We start from the raw sequence: 19,056 nt of genomic DNA, 5'->3' as shown, positions 1-19,056 counted from the left end.
GCATTATATATATATATATACACGTAAATATCCTTTTTACTATCATCATACATTTTATTTCCACATTTATACCTTATATGACCCACAATACATTGTACCATTTTTTGTTTTAGAGAGTCCACTTTTAAGGCAAGCAGAAATAAGAAAAAAGTACCTCTTATTTACCCTCATTTTTTATCTTTCCAGGTGCTTTTCATTTTTTTGTGTAGATACACATTTCCATTCTGTATCCTATTCCTTCTCCTTGAAGTATTTTCTCTAGTATTTCTTGTAGTGCAAGTTTATTGTTAATGAACTCCCTCAGTTTTGTTTTTTGAAAAATTTCCCCCCACTTTCATTTTTTAATATATTTTTGCAAGGTATATAAACCTGTTATAATAGTTCTGCTTTTTTTTTTTTTTTTTTTCAGTACTTTAACGATTCCTTACTCTCTTCTGGCTTAAACATAATTTCTGATGAAAAGTCTACAAAATTTCTTATCCTTATCCTTTTTATGTAATGATTCTTTTTCTTTGCCTGTCTTCAAGATTTTATCTTTATCTTGAAAGTTCAATAATTTGGATATGTCTAGATATGTGATATATGTGCATATTGCTTTTTGTTGTTTTTTTTTAGTTCCCAGTATGTGGTTTTAGTTCCTTGGTCCAAATGCCTTGTTTCTGTGGATTATTGTATTTCACTTATCCTTCTGGGAATCCAAACACATATATGTTTGAATGTCTGATATTGCCCCAAAACTCTTGGATGATTTGGGTTTTTTTCACTTTTTTTTTTCTTTCTGACTTTCAGTTTGGATACTTCCTATCTTCAAGAACACTGATTTTTTTTTCCCTAACTCTGCCCATTCTGCTGATAAACTCTTCTATTATCATTTCATGATTTATTTTTTATTCTAGAATTTTCTTCTGAATACTTAAAAATTACCCACTTCTTGCTTAAATTTTCTATCTGTTGATGCTTCTTCACATTAATGATAGTTATTTGAAATGCTCCAGCTGATAGTTCCAACATCTGCATCAGACCTGAGTTAGGCTCTATTGTTTTCTTTATCCATTGAATGTTTTTATTTTCTTTTTGATTTTATTATTATTTTAATTATTTTAGTTTTCTATAAGTCTGCTTATATTTAACTGACAATGAAGATAGAGTAACAGTAGAAAATGAGGTAAATAGGATATATACCTTCAAATGTGCAGATCTCGTCTTCCGTAAGGCTGTTAGCATGGGACACTGAATCAATTTAATCAGTAGTTGAGTGGAGTTCAGGCTACATATTTTTCTAGTGGTGGGCTGCCATTACCTTGTATTTAGTGGACAGCTTGTGGCACTGGTAGCTTTTTCTCAATGTCCCTGCTCCATCCTTTGCCTTTAACAGTACCTATAGGTGGATGCCACAGAGGGAGGGTATCTTTCCACAGTCATACCCCTCCCCCTGCACCCCAGCAGGAGGCTTCAGTTGTTTATTACTCAGTGCAAGATGATTTGTGGTGGGAACAAGAAGTTTCTTTGTTCTCCTGGCCCAACCTTAGTTTCAGATAGGCCCTTGCAACTTGGCCATGAAGATGACTATTTCTCAATGTTCTTGCCCCTTTACCCCAGTAATGGGCAATCTCTGCCTTGTATCTGAGAGGTTCTAGCACAGGAGAGTATTTCCTGTCCCTCTCCCATGGGTAACAGACCTATGTTTTGCATCAGTGCAATATCCTGGACACAATCTTTCCTGCCCTACCTCAGGAGCATGCAAATTTTGCTTCTCCCCTTTACTCCAGAAACAACAGGTCTTTATCTGGTCAGCAGCTGGAAGGTTTTCTATCCCTTTCCCAGAGGCAGTTGGGTGTTTCTTTTACTACTTCAAAAGCTGTGGTTCTTCACCTGGGCCCTATGGATGGGAGGATTGCCTGCCCCTCTCCAGAGGTTAGGGTTTTGTTCATGTGAGAGAAAGGTCTGAAGAAGTGGACAGGGTTTTTGAGCCCAGTTTCAATCAATCACCACCTGTGGATCTGAATTACCTTGGGAGGGGGCAAGAGTGATTGGGAGGCATAAGAGTGGAGAATAAGCTCTCCCAATCTCTTTCCCTGACCCCAGTCTTTCTAAGGAGTGCTCTGATGGAGGCACATGGAAAAAAATACCTGGAGTGCAGAGTCTTCTTGAATCTGGAGCTCCCAATTATTCCACACTCTAACACTAGCCTGCATTTGTTAAAATTTTAGCTGCTTTTATAGTGATCACAACTTTTTCCTGTGCTTTGCCAAATGTGAAATATTTTTGTGTTCAGCAGTGTCTCTTCAGGAGGGTGTTTTCACTCTTTTGAATTTATTTCACTTGGTTGCTTTGAGATCTCTGATGGGCTCAAGATACTATGAGTTTGTCGATTATCATAGATTTTCCTCACTATTAGAGTGATGCTCCAGTTTGCTAATGCTGCTGGAATGCAAAATACCAGAAATGGATCAGCTTTTATAAAGGGGGTTTATTTGGTTGCATAGTTACCAGTCTTAAGGCCATAAAGTGTCCAAGGTAAGTCATCAACAATTGGGTACCTTCAATGGAGGATGGCCAATGGTGTTCGGAAAACCTCTGTTAGCTGGGAAGGCATGTGGCTGGCATCTGCTCCACAGTTCTGGTTTCAAAATGGCTTTCTCCCAGGACGTTCCTCTCTAGGCTGCAGCTCCTCAAAAATGTCACTCTTAGTTGCTCTTGGGGCATTTTTCCTCTCTTAGCTTCTCCAGAGCAAAAGTCTACTTTCAACAGCCATCTTCAAATGGTCTCTCATCTGCAGCTCCTTTCTCAGCTCCTGTGTATTTTTTGAAGTGTCCCTCTTGGCTGTAGCAACCTCAATCCTTCTGTCTGAGCTTATATAGTGCTCCAGTAAACTAATCAAGGCCCATGCTGAATGGGTAAGGCCACACCTCCATGAAAATTATCCAATGAAAGATCTCACCCACAGTTGAGTGGTCACATCTCCAAGGAAACATCCTATCAAAAGTCTCAAACCCAATCAACACCAATGTTTCCTGCCCACACAAGACTACATCAAAGATAATGGTGTTTTGGGAGACATAATACATCCAAACCAGCACAAGTGAGCAGGATATCCATTTGCAGCTTTCTACATCCTAAGTGGAAGTGGAACTCTCAGAGATCGTAGTTTTAGGCAAAGTTTTATGCTTTTCTTGAAATAGTGGACAAGTAAAGGAATTGAAGTAATTACATCACCAATAAAGAAAAAATGAGTAAAGGAGATGTAAATTTTGATGATAAAACTTTAAGGAAAACCTAAATTTAGTGGACAATAATACAGAAGAAAGATGCCGCAATGGCTTGATGATTACCAGAATGAAAATCAGAGTATAGCACTGTTATAAAGTTGTTGTGAAGTTTCATATGGACAAGGATGGTCTTGTTAAATATATCAGGGAGTTCAAGAAGCATAAAAACTGAAAAGGGGCTTTAGAATTTAGGTCACTGACAGCTTTTGAAAGTCATGTGGATACACAAGTCAAAACAGAAGTTAATGGATTGTGAGGCAGAAGAAACTGCAAATAGTTAACATTTTAAAATGTCGTATGGTAGAGGAAAGGTTCAATTGCTTTATGGCTTAAAGATCAGGAACAATTTTTTGAGGATGAAAGAAGCACTAGTTATGTTAAAGGACAGAAAACTAAAATTCCATCTTAAGAGATATTTTCATGAATGATTAATTCAGTACTGAGAAAATTATTGAAAATACAAGTGAAAAAGTTGAACAGCATTATTTCAGCAACTCCCTGGAGCAAGAGCATGGCTACATTTAAATAAAACTTTATTTACAAAAACAGTTGGTAAACTGTGGCCTGTGAGTAATAATTTGCCAACCTTTGTCTTAGAAAATCCAGAAGGGCATGAGATAAAATTCAAGGGCAGTGTGATGAGAACAGAAAAGTGACCTCATGCTCTTAGCTGTGCATTCTTTTCCTGTGTGCAAAGACTTTTCCCACCCTTCCCAGTCCTGCTACAAAACTTTAATAAAAAATGAACTGCATAAGGAAGCCATCCCCTTCTTAATCATGGATCCCTCTATTGACATTTACTTCACTGTTTCATAAAATGTGTACACACATACATTCCTCCTAGCATACTATGAGCCCTTAAGAGTAGGTGATATGTCATATTTATCTTTGTATAGACACTTGAGGGAATATAATTGAAGTCTGGAAAAAAACAAAAAGACCACTTGTGCAAAACAGTGAGTTATGGAATGTCAAACAGTATTAATTTGCTTGTAACCAAATTGGCCTCATTTTATTATTTTCTTGAGTAACGATAGGCTGTGAGAAAAGTATAAGAATGTCCTGGAGATGGATGGTGGTGAGAAGATTCTAGAAGTAGGTAATTTGGAGTTCAGAAGAATGGGTTTCAAGTGGCAACAGTGGTAAACACAAGAAGAATTAATATCAGCGGCCTACTGTGGAGATGATTTTGTTCTATGTGTAGCTTTAGGGAAGAAAGATTTAGTTAATGTATGAGAAGGAAACAAAAAGAAAAAATCCAAGTATAATTGATGCAAATTTAGGATAGATTTAATATATGAACACAGTCCATTAATTTTGATCATTCTAAGTGGGAAAACACAAATCTTGGTTGAAATGTAAGGTGAAATGACTAGATTACTAATTCCTCAGAGGCAGAGAATGTTGTCTCTACTCAGCAGAGTGATAGATATTTAGAAGGTGTTCAATAAAGGTGTTTATTGATGGAAAAAGAGTCTGCAGGTATTTCTAATTGTTTCATCGGGATTGTGCCAATATAAGGGATAAAAAGGCAGGGAAAGCAAAGACAGAATATTTCAGCTACAATAACAATAGTCAACAATGTTGCTACCAACAAGGAAAAGAAAATGGGTGAAACCTGTCAAGTGTTCCAAATTTAGAAAATGTGTTCAATATATAGAGAGAGACATATTTCACAAGGTAGTTTTGTATTTTCTTTGAGCAATTTATGGTAAATAGATCCAAGTTTTTTCTGTTTGTGTCTTACCACTCCAATTCTGATGTGGCTTTTTATATTCCCAAGTGTTGCCATGTTTCCAGACCTTTCATTTTTCTTCCATCCTATCTCAAGGCTGAAAGAAGTTTATCATATTATCAGACAACAGAGCAGAACAAAACAATACATCAAACCCAGTACTTGCTATTGTCGTGCGCAGAAAATCAGGTGAGTTTTCTTATTGTTTGATTAGAGGAACAGAAGAGGATGTCCCAGGTGCCATATTTCATAAATAGAAAAGAGTTAATGTGCCTAATTAATGGCAAAGGGAACAAATTACAGGAAATAAATTAGAAGGAAGGTAATTAAAACAAATACTCAAAGTCTAAATTCTTAGAGAAGATATTTATTAAACCAAATGCAGGAATATGTAGGGAAGAAAGGAATTCTGACATGATGTATGAATTAGCTACATAATAGAAAATTGTATTCAAGGATACAAAAATGAGATTTTGAATCCAGCTGTCATTCTTTTACATGATATATGCTGTCACTCAATTAGCATAACTTTATGCTACAATTTAATTCCAGCAACCTCACCTATATTGACCATTAAAAATTTGAGGTTGGAGGTGCAGAGGGCAGTGAATGGCAAGTGGGATTTGGTGAGTTTGTATAGGCTGGAGTGAAATCCCGATATGGGCAGAGAGCATAAGTGTATTTGTGGGGCATCCCGAGGAACTGGGGAGAAATGTGGAAATGTTGGATTTCCCCATCTGGGCTATTGCTGATTTTCCTGCAAACATTGAGGACTGCCTGTTTAGTGGGCTGAGTCCTCAATCTGGGGCTTTCCTGTGTGAGGCTAGTTGCTGGAAGGGAGAGACTAAGCCCATTTTATAATTGTGCCTGGGAGTCCCCACTCCCTGCCCCTAGAGAGCCTCTTTGTTGCTCAGATGTGGCCCCCCTCTCTCTAAGCCCACTTGGCAGGTGAACTCACTACCTTCCCCTCTACGTGGGACATGACATCCAGGGGTGTGAATCCCCCTGGCAACGCAGGAAATGACTCCTGGAGATGAGCCTGGACCCAGCACAGTGGGATTGAGAGGATCTTCTTGACCAAAAGGGGAAAGAGAGATGAAACAAAATAAGATTCCAGTGGCTGAGAGATTTCAAATAGAGTTGAGAGGTCACTCAGAGGGTATTCTTATGCACTATATAGATATCACTTTTTAGTCTTTAGTGTTTTGGAATGGCTAGAGGGAAACACCTGAAGCTGTCAAATTGCAACCCAGTGACCTTGATTCTTGAAGGCGATTGTATAACTATGTAGATTGCATAGTGTGACTGTGACTGTGAAAATCTTGTGGCTTGCACTCCCTTTATCCAGTGTATGGACAGATGAGTGGAAAAATGGGGACAAAAATTAGCCGAAGAATAGGGTGGAATGGAGGGGATGGAAAGATTTAGATGTTCTTTTTTGCTTTTATTCTTACTTTGGAGTAAGAAAAAGGTTCAAAAATTGATTCTGGTGATGAATGCACAACTGTTTGATGGTGCTGTGAATAACTGATTGTACACTGTGGATGACTGTAGGGTATGTGCATATATCTCAATTAAACTGTAGAAAAAAGTAAATGAACAACGGGGGAAGAAGGGAAATGGGATGTTTTTGATATTCTTTATTATAATTTAATTTTATTTTTTGGAGTAATGAAAATGTTCAAAGTTTGATTATGGTGATGAAAGCACAACTATATGACAATACTGTGAACAACTGATTGTACACTTTGAATGACTATGTTATGTGATTATGTCTCAATAAAATTGCATAAAAAATTTATGGGGTTGAGTCCTCTCTGAAAATGAATATCTGAAATCTCCATGACCAGAGCTTTACAAGGAGTAGTAAATATATATATATATGTATGTGTATATATCAACTTTTGTTGTCTTAAATTCTCTTCAGATGAAAACTAACATAGCAAAAATTATTTGTAGTTAGCACCTAAATAAAGTTTTAAGAAAAATTAGGATCCGTATCATTAAATCATTGGAAATGAATGTTGGGCTTGTTTCATATTCATTTTTAGAAATAACTGCATTTCAACTATAAATTTTGAGACTAATTTGAACTAAATTTGTCGCATTGAGCTTAAATTTGTGAGAAGGTCATCTTGGGTATTCATGCTTATAAAACACAGCTGCTGTAATCATTCAGTTCTATATCCTGGGCCATTACTGCCTGTCACAAGTGGGTGTCATAAGGCACAAGAGACACAGCCCCCATGAGAAATGCAGTCATTTTCTACACATGCAAGACCTGGAGCACCATCTGATTCTAAAATTCAATATACATATTACAGGAAAAGCAGCCACAATCATGTGCTAGGGCTCTGGACATGAGCAAACCACCACAGCAAGGGACTCTGCAAAACCCAGAGATAGGCTTTGGGGCAACCCAACTTCCTTCAATTTTTACCTTAAGTCTTACATTTTCGGTCAGGTGATAATAAAGTTCCAGCTCATAGGGTTTTTAAAGTGCATAATTCTGTTATGCATGCTTCTTTTTCCTTATCAAATTTTCTTACATATGTTATTATGTAAACAAAAGAATTGCTTATAAAATAAAGAGGAATTACCTTTTAACTGGACAACTCTTTCCTCAATTAAATTTTTGTAGATCAAATGTGTTAAATTCTGAGGGAATTTACTCTCATAGAGTTTATCTAATAAGGAAAATTGAAAGGTTTTGAAAATATTTACAGTAAAGTGAAATTCAGATTATCCATTGAAAACTCTTTGTAATTCATGAAATGACAGAATTGTAAGCATTTAAAAGATAATGCTGTACTGTTACTCTGAAGCCCAGGCATTGAAGAGAGGAAAACAAATTCATTATTTCATGGGCATTTTGGTTTAATGAATAGAGATTAGTACATTATATTTAGACCACTAATTTTTTTTTTTTCATTTTTATTGAGGTTGTTCAGATAACATACAATTATCCAAAGATCCAAAGTGTACAATCACTTGCCCCTGGGTACCCTCATACAGCTGTGCATCCATCACACTTAATTTTTGTTCAATTTTTAGAAACTTTTCATTACTCCAGACAAGAAATAAAGTGAAAGATGAAAAAAGGAAAAAAAGAAAAGGAAACTCTAATCCTCCCCTATCCCTAACCAACCCCCCTCAATTGTTGACTTGTAGTATTGATATATTACATTTGTTACTGTTTATGAAAAAAATGTTGAAATACTACTAACTGTAGTATATAGTTTGTAACAGGTATATAGATCTTCCCTATATGCCCCTCTATTATTAACTTCTAATTGTATTGTCATACATTTGTTCTGGTTCATGAAGTGATTTCTAGTATTTGTACAGTTGATCATGGACATTGCCCACCATAGGATTCAGTTTTATACATTCCCATCTTTTGACCTCCAACTTTCCTTCTGGTCACGTATATGACTCTGAGCTTCCCCTTTCCACCTCATTCACACACCATTTGGCACTGTTAGTTATTCTCACATCTTGCTACCAACACCCCTGTTCATTTCCAAACATTTAAGTTCATCCTAATTGAACATTCTGCTCATACTAAGCAACCACTCTCCATTCTTAAGCCTCGTCCTATATCTTGGTACCTTATATTTCATGTCTATGAGTTTACATATTATAATTAGTTCCTATCAGTGAGACCCTGCAATAATTGTCCTTATGTGTCTGGCTTATTTCACTCAGTATATTGCCCTCGAGGTTTTGTCATCAACCCATTTTTTTTTTAATATGGTTTTGTTCACTCACCATACATTCCATCCCAAGTAAATAATCGATGGTTCTCTGCATGGTCATACATTTATGTGTTCACCACCTTCACCACTATCTATATAAGGGCATCTACATTTCTTCCACAAGGCAGGAGGGAGAGTCAAAGAAGGTAGAGAGGCAAAAGAAAGAGGAAAAAAAAAAAATGACAGCTAGGAAGCAGCAAAAGGAAAAATGACCTTAAATCAAAGTAGAATAAAGAATCAGACAATACCACCAATGTCAAGTGTCTAACATGCTTCCCCTATCCCCCCCTCTTATCTGCATTTACCTTGGTATATCACCTTTGTTACATTAAAGGAAGCATAACACAATGATCTATTAGTTACAGTCTCTAGTTTACGCTGATTGCATCCCTCCCCCAATGCCTTCCCATTTTTAACATCTTGCAAGATTGACATTTGCTTGTTCTCCCTCGTAAAAGAACATATTTGTACATTTTATCACAATTGTTGAATACTCTAGATTTCACCAAGTTACACAGTCCCAGTCTTTATCTTTCCTCCTTTCTTGTGGTGTCTCACATGCTCCCAACCTTCCTCTCTCAACCATATTCATAGTTACCTTTGTTCAGTGTACTTACATTGTCATGCTACCATCTCCCAAAATTGTGTTCCGAACCACGCACTCCTGTCTTCTATCACCCTGTAGTGCTCCTTTAGCATTTCCTGTAGGGCAGGTGTCTTGTTCACAAAGTCTCTCATTGTCTGTTTGTCAGAAAATATTTTGAGCTCTCCCTCATATTTGAAGGACAGCTGTGCTGGATATAGGATTCTTGGTTGGTGGTTTTTCTCTTTCAGTATCTTAAATATATCACACCACTTCCTTCTTGCCTCCATGGTTTCTGCTGAGAGATCCGCACATAGTCTTATTAAGCTTCCTTTGTATGTAATGGATCGCTTTTCTCTTGCTGCTTTCAGGATTCTCTCTTTGTCTTTGACATTTGATAATCTGATTATTAAGTGTCTTGGCATAGGCCTATTCAGATCTCTTCTGTTTGGAGTATGCTGCGCTTCTCGGATCTGTAATTTTATGTCTTTCATAAGAGATGGGAAATTTTCATTAATTATTTCCTCTATTATTGCTTCTGCCCCCTTTCCCTTCTCTTCTCCTTCTGGGACACCAATGATACACACATTATTGTATTTTGTTTCATCCTTGAGTTCTTGGAGATGTTGCTCATATTTTTTCATTCTTTTCTCCATCCGCTCCTTTGCGCGTAGGCTTTCAGGTGTTTTGTTCTCCAGTTCCTGAGTGTTTTCTTCCGCCTCTTGAGATCTGCTGTTGTATGTTTCCATTATGTCTTTCATCTCCTGTGTTGTGCCCTTCATTTCCATAGATCCTACTAGTTGTTTTTTTGAACTTTTGATTTCTGCCGTATATATGCCCAGTGTTTCCTTTACAGCCTCTATCTCTTTTGCAATATCTTCTCTAAACTTTTTGATTTGATTTAGCATTAGTTGTTTAAATTCCTGTATCTCAGTTGAAGTGTACGTTTGTTCCTCTGACTGGGCCATAACTTTGTTTTTCTTAGTGTAGGTTGTAATTTTCTGTTGTCTAGGCATGGTTTCCTTGGCTATCCAAATCAGGTTTTCCCAGACCAGAACAGGCTCAGGTCCCAGAGGGAAGAAATAGTCAGTATCTGGTTTCCCTGTGGGTGTGTCTTAGAAAATTGCTCCACCCTTTGATGCCTCAGGTCACTGTGCTTTTCTGCCCAGCAGGTGATGCCTATTAGCCTATAATTCTTGACTGGTGTGAGGAGGTGTGGCCGTGTTCCCCCAGGCTCTGGGGTCTGGTTCTGAATGGGAAGGGCCCCACCCCTTTCCTCCTAGGGAAGACAGACCCCCCAGGTGGAGGTCATTAGCATTTCAATGGTCTCACTCTCTGCTTGTGGTGTCTCTACCCTTCTTTGAGTCACAGCCCTGGAAACTGAAAATGACTGGGGCTTTCTCCACTGAGCCTAAAAGGAAACAGATAGTCCCGTTCAGACCTAGTCCAAGGTGACCCTCCGGCTCTCCAAGGTCAGTCATCGCCCAAAGCCTCTGTCTGTTTTTTGGGGATGCGAACCTGTAGTGAGCAGTTCACACTCGCTACTTAAAACCCCAGTTGGAGCTCAGCTGAGCTGTATTCGCTTGCTGGGAGAGAGCTTCTCTCTGGCACCACAAGGCTTTGCAGCTTGGGCTATGGGGGAGGGGGTCTCACGACTTGGTTCCACATGTTTTACTTACAGATTTTATGCTGTGTTCTCAGGCATTCCTCCCAATTCAGGTTGGTGTATGATGAGTGGATGGTCTCGTTTTTCCCCCCGCAGTTATTCTGGATTATTTACTAGTTGTTTCTGGTTTTTTGTAGTTGTTCCAGGGGGGCTGCTTAGCTTCCACTCCTCTCTATGCCGCCATCTTGCCCCACCTCCTGGACCACTAATTTTTAACTTAAAAATTAATGCTTCTGAAATATATAAGGCTTTTAATAAGTTTATTCTGCTTACCTTACTGGCATTAAACATTTAGCAAGTTTAAGTTACCTGAGAAATTGTGTTTGCATTGTTAAACTACATAGCCATCATTTTCTATCTCTTGAATCTGTGCGTTTCCAGGTAGGATAAAGGAAAGAAGCCAGCATGCAGAAATGGGAAAATATTTGGCATTTTCTGAGATCAGTGTGTTATCTTCAATTTGGCTGGAGTGAAGAATTCTTGAAAGAGAGAAGAGGGAGTGACAGTTGGGTGGGCTACCTGGAAAACTCACCCTAGTTATAAAGATGCAAGGTGTATGCATCAGGAATAAAGAAGAGTAAAATGACTGGAGAATTATGAGTACTCTTTGTGACATTTTAAATAAAAGACATTTTTCCAGAGATGCAAAGTTTTGTCCCCATTTGTTTGACACAAAGCTTACAGAGTCAAACCAAACTGCTCAAGACTAGAAGAAAAGCTTTGTGGCACTGAAAGAAGCCTTTAGTATCCTCTAAGCATGTAAAATACATTTCAGCACTGCTTCTCCTGGAGTAAGCTAGCTTATGCATGCTAAAACTGTCTAGCCTTATTTTCCACACCAAATGCATTTGAAATCCTTGACCACACTGCATGCAGTGGCTTTATATTTTGTTCATATTGTCCTTGCAGTTGAAATGACAAAAGTAAATGGAAAGTTTAAATCAATTTTTCATAAGGGAATGCTTAAAGCTACAAATTTCCACTGTTCTGTGGTATGGCCCATATGTTAGTGCTTTCAATGGGCCAACCAGAAGACAACCATATTTTATTCTTTTCCTCAATTTTAAACTATTTATTCTTGTGTTGCCACCATTTAGCCACACCTAATATAGAAAATAAATCTTACTTATTGCTCATCCTATTTTCTTGCTGAATTTCACATAGAAGTTCCAGTTTCTTTGAAAAGTTCTGTGCTACTGAACTCAGGCTCCTCATTGTAGTTCTATCAAGCTTTACCACATAATCAGGGTTGAAATATTGGTATTCATGTTCCATTTAATCCTGCACACATTTAAACATTACGTGCTTTAAAATTAACGTAGCAAGAAACATGTCCAAAAGGAATGTATTTTTACCTCAAATGCTTAAATTAGGAACTATGAATTTGAGTTGTACATTATTAACCCTCAAATTTTCACAGTAAAGATACCTGCTATGGGATACTTGTACTTTAGTGGTATGCAAATATCAGACCACATTGCTGGAATTTCTTTATGCCTAACTTCACTATGGGGAAAAGTTTATCAGTGTCTCTTTCACCAGGCTTGCAAATGGAGTGTCCAATCCTCTCAGAAATTGGCACTAGACAAACAGAAAGGCATTCACTTTCAGTGGAGTCTTTCATACAAGACCCAGAGGTGGAGTACAGTCATTGCCATAGGAAAATTTTCTATCATTCTAACCAGTGAATAAAGTAAAATAGTTTTACCAAGTGAAAATCTATGGCTCCATCTCCTATAGTAAATTATTGCTGCGTATCAATTGTTGGTTCCAGGGGAAGAAGCCAAAGTTAAGTTCCTTCCCCTCATAACTACCAGTGGAATAAAGTTAGAAAGACTATGTGTTGCAAATAAATAATACATAGTACCTTGAAAATAGATAAGGTATTGGGTAGAGGGTCGAACAGCATGTGACATGGATTATTGGTTATTTTGAAGACCCTTTTCCAAATGTAGGATATATAGGCATCTTAATGGAGTTACTGGCTACAGCTTTCCTAAAGAGTAATTTTGCATTGGTCAGACGGTCTCTTTTCAAGAGTTGGATTCTTATTGCAAAACTTTTGTTTAGAATTTTTTCATCTATGTACATGAGGGATAGTGGTCTGTAGTTTTCCTTTTGTGTAATATCATTGTCTAGTTTGCTATTATGGTATTACTGGTCTCATGGAATAAGTGGGGCAGTGTGCACTCCTTTCCTAGTTTCTGGAAGATATTGTGCATAAGTGATGTTATTCCTCCCTTAAAAGTTTTAGCATAGCTCATCAGCAAAACCTGCAGGGCATGGAGTTTTCTTTGTGTAAAGATTTTTAACTACAAATTTAATGTCGTTAGTAGATTCAGGCCTACCCAGGTTATCTATTTCCTCTTGAGTGAGATTTGGTAGTTTGTGTCCCTAAGGAATTAAGATGCTTATAATGATCCCTTAATATTCTTTTAATATCTATAATATTCTGTCACCTTTCTCATTCTTAATATGGATAGTTTATCTTATTCTTGAACAGTCCAGCAAGAGGTTTATCAACTTGTTAATCTTCCCAAAGAATCAATGTTTGGATTAATTGATTTTCTGACTGTTTTCTGCTTTCTATTTTACTGATTTCTGCTCTTGCCTTTATTATTTCCTTTCCTCTGCTTACCTTGGGTTTAATATGCTTTCATTTTCCTAGTGTATTAAATGGGAAACTGAGGCAATTGATCTCAGGCTTTTCTTCTTTTCTAAAATATAGTATAAGTGTTAACAATTTCCCTCAACTACTAGTTTAGTTAGCTCCTTCACAAAAATTTTTTTAATTCAATTTTATTGAGATATATTCACACACCATACAATCATCCAAAGTGTACAATCAATTGTTCATAGTGCCATCATATAGTTGTGCATTCATCACCCCAACCCATTTCTTGAACTTTTTCCTTGTACCAGAAAAAGTGAAAATAAGAATAAAAAATAAAAGTAAAAAAGAACACCAAAATTATCTCCCCTCCTACCCTATTTTTCACCTAGCTTTTCACACAAATTTAATATGTTGTGTTTTAATTTTTATTCAAAATACTTTCAAATAGATGTTTTGATTTTTCATTCAATCCATGGTAATATAGAAGTGAGTTATTAAGTTTCCAAAATTTTCCAGCTATCTTTTAGTTATTGACTTCTAATTTAATTCCATATTGTCGGAGAACATACCTTTTATTATTTGAACCCTTTTGAATTTATTGAGACTTACTTTATGATCCAGAAAATAGTTTATCTTGTTAAATATTCTGTGTATATTTGAAAAAATATTTGTATAGAGTGTCCTATAAAAATGTCAGCTTTGGTAATTTTGGATGATAGTTTATCTTCTATATCCTTGCAGATTTTCTGTCAGTTATTGAGATAGACATATTAAAATACCTGGCTGAACTGTGGATTTGTCTTTATCTTTAATTGCAGTTTTGTCAGGTTTTGCTTTACCAATTTTGAAGTTTTCTTAAATGCATACATGTTTAGGATTGCTCTGTCCACTTAATCATTTGCTGTGAAATTTATTTTTTCAGATGTTAATCTAGATATTCTAGCTTTCTTTTGATTACTGTTAGTAGAGCTATCTTTTTTCATCCTTTTACTTTTGGCAGCCTATAGTTGGGGGTTTCTTTTTAACCAACCTGACAATCACTATCTTTTAATTTGGATCTTTTGCACATTAATATTTAATGTAATATTAATATATTTAGTTTATTTCTACCACAATGTCTTATGTTTTCTATTTGTCTCTTCTCAACTTCCTTTCACTTAATTTTCTGCATTGTTTTGGATTGAGTGTTTTTATAGTTTCATTATATATCCTTTATTAGATTATCAGATACTACTTTTGGTTTTTGGTTTTTTAGTGGATGGTATATATCTTTAATATTGATAAATAAATCTTTTAAAAAATGGTTCCTTAAAAAATTAATTAAAGAAGCTACTAACTATCCTTATCCAAAGAAAAATGGAAAAGAAATAAATACAGAAAAAGAAAAAAGAAGAAATTACCAGAAAAGGAGAGAATTTATTTTAAAAATCATAGGAAATGATTTGCTCAACTCTGTCAATAACCTTGAAAACCTGCATGTCTTAGTTTGCCAGTCTGCGGTGAAAAATACTATAGAATGGGTTGACTTAAAGAAGAATTTAATGGCTCATAGTTTTAGAGGCTGGAGGTCCCAAATCAAGGATTCTCAAGGCCATGCTTTCCCCAGGGTTAGTAGCATTCTGGTAATGGCAGGCCTCAATCACATGGTGATGTCCTTGATCTCCTCCTATGGCTTTCCCTTCCTGTTTCCTCGTACTTCCAGCTTCTGGATCCTCTGACTATCTCTGAATTTCCTCCCTTAAAAAGGCCTCCTGTTACAGGGATTAAGGCCCACTCTCATTCAGTTTGGCCACACCTAAATAGGATCTTAGGAGATCTTATTTACAAATGAATCTATACCTTAACTGATATTACATGTTCAAAAGGTCCTATTTACAAATGAGTACACACCCACAGGAATGCAGATTGAGACTAAGATCAAATCTTTTTGGGAGTACATAATTCAATCTACCACACAGTATAAATGGATAAGCTAGCAATTTACAATTTACCAAAATTGACTCAAAAGGCAAGAGAAATCTAAATAGATAAATTTCATAGAGAAAATAAAGAAAAAGACCAATTACCATAGAAGAAATATTGTGCTGACTGAGAAATAACAAAGTTGTAGGGCAACAAATTTGTTTATTTGGGATCTTAGAATTGCAATTTGGGAAGCACAGATTCAGGTAGCAATCCAAGTCATGTCCCAAGCAAAGGTTTTTAAAGAAAAAGAAGAAAATTGCATAAGTTGTTTGTGATTGGCGGATATTTGGGGTGCTCCAAAGGTCATTCAGGTTAGATTGTTTACCAAGTTCCTTTTCTTGTGGTTTGTATCTGATGTCTGGGTGTCTTTAGGGTTTTGAGGAACATAGTTGCTTGAGGCTTTGCATACTTTGGCATTTTGTGATATCCAGCTGAGATTTGCATAAGAGTAATTCCCAGAATGACCTCTGGGCTCCATTTGAAATCCCTTAGCCATAGCATCTATATTTTTTTCTTATTTATTTTAAAATTCTCCCTTTTGATCAAGAACTTACTCCAAAAACATTACTGATAAACATTTGACATTAATCCCTCAGGGTCAGGGAGGATCATCCCTGGAAGCCATGTCCCTCATAGTGGGGAATATAGTGAGTTTATTTGCAGAGTTTGGCTGGGGGGTGGGGCACATTGGAAAAACAAGGAGGTTTACAGAGGGTCACTCTTAGGGATTATTATAATTAGGCTTGATTTCAACAGAAATAAGTTTTATAAGTGGAAGCGTCAAGATCAGGGGTTTGGTGCTTGGGAGGTAGCTGTGGCTGTATTTCTGAATATGAGACAATGAATAAGAAACATTTAGTGACTATAATGAGACAAAGGATTAGCAAGGTTTGAAATATGCTATGAATCCAGTCTCCAGAAGATCTAAGACTCAGTCAACTAAATAGATCTCAAGCTTTAGGGTTCTCTAGTTCATGCAATATTGAATTTTCTCTTTGATGTCTTTAATGTTTATCTGGGTTTGAATGCATATTGTGCACCCAATAACAGGTGGTACTGTGGTGTCTAAATTAGCACAGACCCAGAAATTTGATAGGCTGCCTATGGCAGCAGCCCTTTGTATGGGCTGATGAATGACAAGGGACCAGAAAAAGAGGGTAAGGGCAAGAATGAAGAGTTCATAAAGGGGAAGGATTCATTATGGGAGGGACAAAGATGGACTGGGATACAAAAGCAGGGGAGAAGGAGTAACAAAAATTGCAAATAACAGCTAACAGAATAACAATGAAGATTATAGCAGGTGTTATTGAACTCATCTCAATATGATGAAAATCTGGTCTGTTCCTGGTTCTTGAGTTAGCCTTCTACATCAGATGCTTCGTACTTCTTGGTGATTTAAGCCTAAGATAATCAGTAAGTGTTAATTATACAGGCCTGGTCCCAGGTCTTGGGTTAACTGTCTACATCAGATGCTGTGTACTTTTGGTCTTTGGTAATTTTTGAGATTTATATCCCTAGTCAGTAGGAATGGATTTCCAAGTCAGGCTGAGAGATTTCTTTAAATGAGAAATATGAATCCAAGGATCAATGCCTTCTAATTTAGCTCACATAAGTTAGTTAAAAGTACTTCATAGGGAAGGTAATGCTTACAAGTGCTGGAGATGTGAAGACAGAGGTATACCTATTCACTGCTAGTAGGGAAGTAGGATGGTGTAGCCCCTCTGGAGGGCAGTGTGGTGGTTCCACAGGAAGCTAAGTATAGGGTTGCCATATGATCCTGCACCCCTGTTATTTTGTATATACTTGGAAGAACTGGAAGCAGGGACACAAATAGGCATTTGCACACTGGTGTTTATGGTGGCAGAATTCATGATTTGCAATGGATGGAGGTGGCCTAAGGGTACATTGAAGGGTGAATGAGAAGGGTGAACTGTGGTGTATACATACAATGGAATATTGAGTGGCTGTGAGAAGGAATGAAGATGTGAGGCATGCAACTAGGTGAATGAACCCTGAGGACATTATGTTGAGTGAAATAGGCCAGAAACAAAAGGACAAATATTATAAGACCTCACTAATATAAACTAATTATGATGCTGAGAATTGAATTTAGGGGAAAAGATTATCAGGGGATAGAACATGGGCAGAGATTGGGCAATCAGTGATGCAGGAGCACAGAATGTTCAATACAGCTTATTGTAAAGGTTCCTAGATTGTAAGTTCTTACAGCAGTCACATCTATTCCTGTGTTTTAACTGTTATATAAGAGATGTTTATTTGGTACAAAATTTGTATTCTCTATAGCACATGATCTAATTTAACCTGCATGGTTAGTTTATTTAAACAACATAATTACTTGGACCATAGAATAGGGAATGAGATCTTGTAATTCTGTACATGTTAATGTAATACCCCAATACATCCCCGAGGGTTTGGCACAGAAAATTAAAAAATATATATATATTTGAAAAATCCCCTTGAGGGACTGGGGAAAACTGTTGAAATATTAAACTTCCCCACCTGGGAAATTCCTGATATTCTCACAAGCATTAGGGACTCCCAATTCAATAAGTCAAACCCTTGATCTTAGGACTTGCTCTTATGAAACTTTTTCCTGCAAAGGAGAAGCTAAGCCTACTTATAATTATGCCTAAGAGTCACCCCAAGAGAATCTCTCTTGCTGTTCAGATGTGGCCTCTCTCTCTCAGCCAATCTTCAAATAAACTCACTGCCCACCCCACTACATGGGACATGACTCCCAGGAGTGTAAGTCTCCCTGGTAACATGGGCCATGACTCCCAGGGATGAGCCTGGCCCTGGCATTATCGGATTGAGAAAGCCTTCTGGACCAAAAGGGGGAAAATAAATTAAACAAAATAAAGTTTCAGTGGCTAAGAGATTCCAAATAGAGTTGAGAAGTCATTCTGGAGATTATGTTTATGTGTTATATAGTATTCCTTTTTAGTTTTTAGTATATTAGAATAGCTAGAAGGAAATGCCTGAATCTGTTGAACTGTAATCCAGTAGACTTGATTCTTGATGATGAATGTTTAACTATGTAGTTTTTATCATGTGACCCTGTGATTGTGAAAACCTTGTGACTGACACTCCCTTTGTCCAGTATATGGGCAGATGAGTAATAAAATAAGGAATATATATTAGGAGGGATAAAGGGTATGGGATGTTTTGGGCGTTCTTTTTTATTTTTATCTCTATATTTTTCTTTATTTTGGAGTAATGAAAATGTTCTAAAATTGCGGTGATGAATGCCCAACTATATGATGATACTATGAGCCACTGATTGTATGCTTTGGATGGATTACATGGTGTGTGAATATATCTTAATAAAATTGCATTTAGAGAAAGTACCTAATAGTGTCCTTTTGAGCAAGGTTGCATCTTTATGAAAGTGTCTTTTCCCATATACAAAGTTACCAGGCTGAAGATTGCAGGTTTTTAATATCTT

Source organism: Choloepus didactylus, chromosome 9 (assembly GCF_015220235.1).
Source record: "Choloepus didactylus isolate mChoDid1 chromosome 9, mChoDid1.pri, whole genome shotgun sequence".
NCBI classification, from domain to species: Eukaryota; Metazoa; Chordata; class Mammalia; order Pilosa; family Megalonychidae; genus Choloepus; species Choloepus didactylus.
The sequence above is the reverse complement of the archived record's forward strand: the minus strand, read 5'-3'. Positions refer to the sequence as shown.